The sequence below is a fragment of the Vicia villosa genome, unplaced genomic scaffold (assembly GCF_029867415.1).
Source record: "Vicia villosa cultivar HV-30 ecotype Madison, WI unplaced genomic scaffold, Vvil1.0 ctg.000009F_1_1_3, whole genome shotgun sequence".
Taxonomy (NCBI): domain Eukaryota; kingdom Viridiplantae; phylum Streptophyta; class Magnoliopsida; order Fabales; family Fabaceae; genus Vicia; species Vicia villosa.
In genome coordinates, this window is record NW_026704939.1 from 351,679 (window position 1) to 361,154 (window position 9,476).

The following is a 9,476-nucleotide window of genomic DNA, read 5'->3' on the forward strand; positions in this document are numbered from 1 at the left end:
ATTATGTTATAAAATATTGAATCCGGAGTGTGAAACTGTGGCCTTTCCTTCAATTGCCACGGTCAGACAACTGCAGATATTTTTAGCCGCAAAAGGAAAACCGCGGCCTTATAATTTTGACTACAAACTGTGGCCCAAGCCTAAAAAAATTTACCCCGCCAGATTTTCCCTCTTTTCGTTACCCTCAAATTTTTCGTTTCCCTCAAATTTTTCGTTTCCCTCCTTTTATTATTATGATTAATTATTATTATTATATTAAAAATTAAATAAAAATTAATTAATTAAAATGAAAGAAGAGACCCAAGTATTAACTCCAAGCAAAGAAAAGGAAACCAAAATCCAGCGTAAAACCCTAATCTCAATCGTTCAACCTTCAAACAAACCTGGAAACAAAACCCAACATTCTTCAATTCCATTATCGTCTAAACCTAGACTTGTGAGATTTACCTCCTTCTCCTCCAAATCCAATCGTAACCTTAGACCCTCATTCATCAATGGAGGCGAAGAACGAGCAAGTTGCAGAGTTTTGGTGTGCGAAGTCTAGTCGAGGTAGCAATCCAATCGTCGAAGCGCATGGCGGTTTCGGCCAATCCAGTCGTCGAAGAAGAAGAAGAGCACGAAGGTCCCACACATCATCCTATTGCACCGTCACACGAGGTTAGCATCAAAACCTCCGCTTAATTTCAAACTCTAGTTTCGTTTCATTGCGATGAGATGATAGAGATTTGATATGAAGAATGTTTTTCACCGAACTGTTATGGTTCTGATGAGGGAGTACTAAAAAAACCCTAATTTATGTCTTCCTTTATCTCAGTCGCCGTGACGCGAAACGAAGACGCTGAGATCCAAATCCACACTTCACCATGAAGGTTCTTCTCTCAAACCCTAACATTTCCGTCCTATTTTGATTTATTGCTATTTCTACCGAACCATATTCAATTCGTTTTTGCAGTTCAACGTTGCAAATCCCACCAGTGGATTCTAGAAGAAGCTGGAAATATATGATGACATGAAGCTATAATTTCTTCCCCTATTTCACTTTTTATGTTGTTTCTATTCACAAGATTTGTTATTCTGTTAACTAAATTGTGTTGTGAATTTCAGTCCTGCTTTTTGGGACAAGAGGATCTCTCAAGAGGTTAATGGTGATGCTTTGGGAGAGGTATGGTTGAATCCGGAAATCAATTTAGGAACTTTGATGAAATTTGTGTTGATTATTGTTACTAATTATCCTTTGTTTATGATTGTGTTACAAATAGGAATTTAAAGGCTATGTTTTCCAAATTATAATTTCTACTTACTCCATATTTCCCCTCGTAAGTTTTCTCAATTCTCTTTCCATTTCATATTCAGTCACGCGTATATTTCAAATTATAGATTATCAAAATCGATTTTCCAAACGTGATTTCAGTAAAACTTCACTCGTTTAGTACTTTGACTGAAAGTTTATCATTGTCATTTCACCAAACATGTTGTGTGCTAGTTTGTTGATTACTTACAACTGCAATGTTTTCACTTGTTTAGGTTGTAATGATTATAAAGGGATTATTTAGAAGATATAAAAAATGGAACCCTGTTCATCCTACTTATGGAGCCTTTTATGGAATGGGTTTTGGAATAGGTGTTGGTGTTGGATGGGGTCCTGGGTTTGGTCCTGAAGTTGTTGGCTATGTTGGATCTGGTTGTGGCGTTGGATTCAATGTTGGTGTTACTCTTGCTGGCTTTGGAATTGGGCTTCCAGCTAATGTTATCTTTGCCGCTCCATATAATGGTAAACCTCTTTTGTTAGTTGTTATGACAAATTAATTTGCATGCATTTAGGGTTTATTAGGATTGTATGTGTCAAACTCATGGTTATCAAATTGAGATTCATATTGTGAATTCGAAGAACTATTTTCTGAATCATGAATCAGAAGATACTTTACTAATAAAAACATGATATTTTTAAGTAAAGACAAGTGACATAACTTAGTTATAAGCATATATGTCGCATAGATGGTGAAAAAAGGGATGAACTGTTCATTCTTCAGATTTGATTTTGCCGAAAGACTGGTTTGAATTCAGAAAGTTGGATTGCGGGTTTATTGTTGTTCTGTTGTGAGTTTATGGTGTTTGAAACATTGCGTGTGAAATGAATTGCAGTAGAGTTTTGGTTTGAGAGTCTATTTGTCCTGTCTGGTCATGGAGTATTGTCCTGGAGGAGATCTTCATGTTCTACGTCAGAAACAACTTGGTAGATGTTTTTCAGAGCCAGCAGCAAGGTACATAACTAGGACTACTGTTCAGTAAAATGTTGGGATTTTGATTTCCTTTTAGTCTTAAGTTATATCATATGTTTAATTCATTTTGTTGCTGATATATACTTGTGCTCATTCTCATCAATCATAATTTGTCATGTATTTCTGAAAGGTTTAGCCGGTGCACAAGATAAGGTTTTGAATTTTGATATGTTTATAGGTGGAACATGTTGCATTGCTGCACTATATGAAATATGATTCTGAGTCTTAAAATATAGGATATACACGTGTGTGCCTGCTTGTGCATTGTTACAAAATGCAGATTGTCTAGGTTGAAAATCTATTTTCTCCTCCCTCCTCAACCCAAACACACTTTAATTTTGATTATAGGTCTGTTGTGAAGTATTCACTCACTCTTCTGGATAGATATTTCTCTTTCCTATAAATGATGAAATCTTGCCTCTACGGACGAGATACGCTAGACTGAGCTAAATCTTATAATGTCTAAGTTAGGTTTATTTCTCAAACTAAAGGTTTGAACTAACATCTTTCTTGTCAATACAAATTTTATTTTATTAACTATGATGTTAACTATGATGTTAGTCTTGATTAATGTTAGCTTCCTCTATATTTGAATACATCATGCCACCTGCACACTGTTTAGTAGTTATCAAGTTGCAATTAAATGATCTTTTTGATCTGTAATTTTTTTCTGTGTAACCCAATCCTTGTTCACTAGGTGAAAATATATATTGGAACATACATTTTGTATTCACCAGATAAACAATTGAGATTTGTATTAATTGTATCCAAATTTGTACTGAATATAGATATGACTCACATGTTTTGTAAGATACTAATGGCCATGCTCAAATATATGCAAATATTATGTGTGATTAAAATTAAAGATTCTTAGTCCTAAACTCACGCATGTTACTTGTGACTTATTTTAAACCATATTTTTTGGCAACAAAAAGCTCTGCATTGAAGTTAGCACGTTCTGGTACACAAACCGCAGAGGATGTTTGGATTAGAAATTCAAGATGATAACTACTTTCTCCCTTCACGAAAAGTTTTTTTAATCCAACAATGAAATGTTTTAAACTTTTTAATTAATTTTGTAAGTATATAAATTTTCCTGATATTAGTAAAGTGAGTTCCCTTTTGTACATTGATAGAATGGAAAAATGTAGAAAGTTTAGATATGTAACACTAGCAGAATCTTGTTATTTAAATTGGCTGATTATCTTCCCTTTGTTCTAAACTTTGCTATTCACATTCAATGTTAGTCTTTTGTTTATGTTGATGCAGACATTTAAGATAATAAAAGGAATGAGAATGGATCTATACAAATCAAGATACAAAATTCTTCTATTCACATTCAGTATTAATCTCTATTGTTACTATGTTGTTGAAGTTGTTTGTTACTATGTTGTATTTGTTCAATTTTACATTGTACTTCAATGTTGTAAATTTGTAATTTGGATTAAGGTGGTTTGGATTAATAGTGTCATCAATTATTTTTTTTTTATTTTTTAGGGGATTCTGTTAAGTTAACAAGAATATTTATGCCCTTGAATATTCTGTTTCTTGAATATTTTTTTGTAATTAATTAGATTCTAATCATCAACATTATTGTTAATTTTATATTGATCAATATTATTGTTATATATATATATATATATATATATATATATATATATATATATATATATATATATATATATATATATATATAATGACATATTTATGTAATGATACAGAAATAAACCGTGGCAAGATAAATGGTTTAGAATGCATAACATATAACCACAGTTTTAAATTTGTGGTCATAACCAAACCGTGGCTATATCTTGAATCAAAATTGTATGTTAAACGTTAAATTGAAACTGTGGCTTTACCATATAGCCACAGTTTTGCAGTCATGGCAAATACAAACCGCAGCCTTAATCAAGCTACCTAAACCGTGGCCTAAAAAACCCACGGTTGTAAAAAAGGCGTGGTCTATACCAAAAAACTGTGGACTTTACTTTAGGCCACGGCCGCATACTCCACAGTTGGATTTCCGTGGCCAAACCGTGGCCTCAGCGTTACGCCATGGTTATTTTGCATATAGCCTCGGTTTTCTGGGCGTGGCAGGAGACTTTTTTTCTGTAGTGACCCCATTCTTTCCAACACTACATTTTTTATCATTTATTTCTCTTTCCTTCTTTCTTTCTTCTCTTTCATGATATACTTCTCTCATTATCTCTTCCACACACACACTCTTTCAAAAGTCACATGATTCCACCATATTTTTTCTTTTCCTTCTCCTTCTTCTCTTAACGACACTATTATCTTTTTCTCACTCTAATTCTGGTTCAAACAACGACTTCTTTGAACACATATATTTTCATATCTTCTCATTCAACTATAGTCAGATGAAATAAAAAGCAATTTAACTTCTCTCATCTTTTGATCTGCATCATTACTCAACAAAAATCAACAGAGTCGTCCCAAACAATTTGGAGGCCCTGTTCTATTTCAAAATTAGGCCCTTACTAGATAAAAACACAACAAATTAAAAAAAAATTATATTTCATTTAAATTACAAATAAAATTAAATATATAGAGAGAAAATGATATTGAAATATTATGTAGAAATTTGACTTATTGATTTTAGACTTTTGTATTTTTTTTTTTACTCTTACCATCCTCGATTTATAGAAATTTTATATCATTTAATTAAAGGAAATAATTCTATGAAACTCTTAAAATTTTAAGAGATTCTCTATAAATATAGAGTTGATAAAGTAAACTGATATTTTAAATTTGTAAAAAAATATAAAAAAGTCAGTATAAAATAAGTTAATATATTTTAAATCTAATAATTTAATTTATTATCTATATAATAATAATTTAAATATAAATATAATAATAAATTTATTTAATTTTTTAAAATATTATTAAGGAATAAAATTAAACAATGCAAATTTTATTTATTTATATATATATATATATATATATATATATATATATATATATATATATATATATATATATATATATATATATATATAAACAATAGCCACACAAATAATATTATACAATACTTTAGAGTATAAAAAAATTAATCGCAAATGAATTAATCATATAATAAATATTTAATTATTTAATCATAGTTAAAATTTTATTATTTAAAATAAAATTTATAAAAAATTGAAATAGATAAAATTTAAAAGATCTATAATTTGCAAGTTGTAGATAGGATATAAGATAATAATGTCAAAAAGTAAATAAAAGATAAAAAGGATTCCGTATGGTGGTGTTTTTATTAAAGGAAAAAATAATTAAGTTAAGATTTTTTCTTTAGCCACCTTCCTATGGGGGTCACCCCCAGCGAAAAATCAAAACTACCCCTGCTTCGGAAATGAACTTCCGAAGCGCTTTTTTTTTTGAATTTTTTTTGTCTTCGGAAATGAACCTCCGAAAATGTCAAAACCGTTAATATTTTCGGAAGTTCATTTCCGAAAATATTTCTGCATATACAAATTTCCCTCCTTCACTATTTCATCATTTTTCTCCAACACTTTTCCAAACCCTCTCCAAAACCCAATCAATCTCCATCCATTTTTCGTCCTAAAATCAAGTTTCAAACCGTTGATCACGTTAAAGGGAGCATAGAAAGCTACAATTTCAGGTAAACATCACTTATTTCATTCCCTATTTCACTACATTGATTCAACTAAATTCTGCTGAACACTGATATAATTCGGAAGTTCATTTCCGAAATATGTTACCTAACATATTTCGGAAATGAACTTCCGAAAATAGGCCTGGCAGTAAAAAAAAACAGTTTTGGCCAACTTTTGATAATTTATTCATTTGTTAGGTATGGTGCATCCGGACAACATTGTGCAAGATGATGGACTATTAGTTCCAGAAATTGTCAACGATAATAACGATCCGGTTATTGACGTTACTCCTATGATCAATGCGGTCGATGTTCGGCAACATTTTACAATTGATCGGAGCTTCGGCGATCGCGAACAATTGCTTGATTGGGTTCGGAAGGAAGCTAACAAAAATGGATTTGCAATTGTTATTTTAAGGTCGGACAACGGAAATAGTAGGCGGAAAGCTTTCGTTGTTTTGAATTGCGAACGGGGTGGTAGTTATGTACAATCAAACCGGGTGCTAAAACACGAGGACACGGGGTCGAGAAAGTGCGGGTGTCCGTTTAAGTTGCGTGCCACTCAGAGGGTTGATGATTTGTGGCGGTTAACCGTAATTTGTGGAATGCATAATCATGCCTTGGATGTCAAGTTACACGGGCATCCAATGGCGTGTCGTTTGTCCCGCGAAGAGAGGAATGTGATATCGGACCTAACGATAGTCAAAGTGGCGCCTCGCAACATACTTGCCGATTTGAAGCGTAAGAAACCGGATAGCGTTTCAAATATCAAGCAAATTTACAATGAACGGCACAATCTCAAGGTTTTGAATATGGGCCCTCGGTCGGAAATGCAACAACTTTTGAAACTACTAGGCGATAACAATTATGTTTCAAGCTTCCAAACCTCCGAGGACAAAGTTACGGTGCGTGATATTTTTTGGACTCATCCCGAAAGTATCAAATTATTCAACACATTTCCAACCGTTCTTGTGATGGATTCGACGTACAAGACCAACAAGTATAGGCTTCCGCTTCTAGAGATAGTCGGTGTTACCTCGACGGACAAGACTTATTCGGTGGGGTTTGCTTTTTTGGAGTGTGAAAAAGAAGACAACTTTACGTGGGCCTTGGGAATTTGCAAGTCTTTGTTAGTTGATCAAGCGGTTATGCCAAACGTCATTGTCACCGACCGGGACAATGCTTTGATGAATGCGGTTGATACCGTCTTCCCGACATCTACCGCTTTACTTTGCCGGTATCACATAACTTGCAACGTGAGAAGCAAGTTGAAACCCGCGGTTGGGACAAAAGATAGGCCGGATGAAAACGGTAAAGTTGTTAAAGTCGGTGTTGTGGTTGATAGGATAATGGCGGCATGGAGGGAAATTTTGGATGCCTACTCCGAAGATGTGTATACCGAGAAATTGGTACACTTTAGGTCATTGTGTCGTTCCCTTAAGACTTTTTGTCATTATGTCGAATCCACCATTCTTGACAAAGTTAGAGAAAAAGTCGTGTGCGCTTGGACAAATCGAGTTAGACATCTTGGTTGCACCACGACTAACCGAGTTGAATCCGCACATGCGGTCTTCAAGAGGTGGTTGGGTGATAGCAAGGGAGATTTGTGTCGGGGATGGGACACCGTGAACCAAATGCTTGAAAATCAACACAATGAAATTCAAACATCGTTCGGTCGGAGCAAGACGGTTATGGAACACCGGTTTAAAGGGCAAATTCTATTCTCCCAATTGATTTACAACATATCTCGAACGGGTTTGAATTTTTTGTTTCATGAAGCTAAGCGGTCGGAGACGACGGGGCCGGATAGTTCATTATGTGGGTGCACGATTAGAAAGACATACGGCCTACCATGTGCTTGTATACTTGCAAAAAAAAAGAATTTGAATTCACCCATACGCATGGATGAGGTAGCCGACCATTGGAAGAAACTTCGTTTTGATGATTTTGACCCGCCGAAAGAAAATGACTCCAAAATCACCATCTCTGACGAGTTGGAAGTGATAATGGAGAAGTTTGCTAAAGCGGACGACACAACAAAAATGCACATAAAAGAACAATTGCGAAAGATCGCATTTCCGGAGACCACCGATTTGAAACCGCCATCTCAACCGGTTAAGACTAAAGGTGCACCGAAAAAGTCCAAAATTACACAAGATGACACATCAACAAAACGATCTCCTTCCTACTTTGAACATGTTGATGCATCGTTACCGTATTTCGAAGCCACCTCGCACACCGCCGATAAAAAAATCACCCATTGTCTACATTGATGAGATGCCACTTTTTATGCACAAATATATCGATAACATCGTTGATGTTGGAGGAGACGGCAATTGTGGATATCGGGCCGTTGCGGGTTTGCTCGGTAAAGGGGAAAATAATCACACTTTAGTCCGACGGGAACTTCTTGCGGAGTTGACTTCGTATCGGGACATCTACGGCCGACTATATGAAAATCAAGAAAAGTTTGCAAAAATTCATGATTCACTTGTTCCACCACTTACCGGTATCGCTCCGGTCTCGAAGTGGATGTCATTCCCCGATATGGGTCATCTCATAGCAAGTGCATATGATATTGTATGCGTCGATTTGACGAGGTTTGGACTAAGTGAGACTTTCTTTCCACTTCATAGTCGACCGCCATTGGACTCGTCGGGCCGAATCATATGCATCGGGTATCTACGATCGCGGCACTTCGTCCAAGTGTTTTTGAAACCGGGGTGTCCTATACCGGCTGCTTGTTGTCAATGGACCGCACATCGTTCAAATAAGGCGGAGACTTGGCCGGATCCTTTTGTTTCAAGAATGGCGGAGTTTGAAGAAATGATGAGCCAAGAGCGCGAGCAAAATAGAGAGCGGTCGAAGAATGAGCCTATTTTGGACTTAGGATCCACCGATTGGTTCGGTGAATTTTAGTTTGTTCCGGATCGTTTTTTGTATGTATTGTTGTTTATCATGTAAAATCGGACCGATTCAATACATGTATAATATAATTATGTTTTATGACTTGCTTGTCTAATTTATGGTTAATGTCAATTCCATATGTTCAATTTAGACAACACACTAAGCAATCAACAAAATGCAAAATTTATGTCTGTTTCTGCATAATTCGGAAATGAACTTCCGAAATATGCTAGTCTGCCTCCTATTTTCGGAAGTTCATTTCCGAAATGTCCCCTGAGGCAGGATAAGGTTTGTTAGGCCATCAATGCTCCAATAAGTCTATAAATACACACTCTTCTTCATCCTCTCCACACCACAAAACACAAATGACACAAACCTACCCCCACCTAGCATTCGTCTACTTTGAAACCGGCTACCCGATGCCGTTCCAATTTCGCTTCTCGCGCGACACGCCGTTTGCGGAGTTTATACCGTCGCTCAACACGCTTTTGCACTATCCCGAGAATCGAAAGGTTGTCAAGCTCGAGTACCGCTCGCCATCACTTAACGACGAGGGAGGCATTAAGTTCACACCTTTTGAGATCAAGAACGACGAAGATTTGGCGGTTATGTGGACAACGTTCGACCGATTTTCTTCGAAAGGCCCGATCGAGTTGGAC

The 9,476-nt window shown here is 35.6% G+C and overlaps 1 long non-coding RNA gene across 1 annotated transcript; it reads left to right on the top strand.

Moving 5' to 3' along the window:
- The first annotated feature begins 312 nt into the window (after positions 1-312).
- Positions 313-1,759, top strand: LOC131621561 (uncharacterized). The gene is made up of 5 exons (XR_009289625.1): positions 313-657; positions 815-869; positions 953-1,162; positions 1,260-1,316; positions 1,622-1,759. It is a non-coding gene; the product is annotated as an uncharacterized LOC131621561 (long non-coding RNA).
- Positions 1,760-9,476: the final 7,717 nt, after the last annotated feature.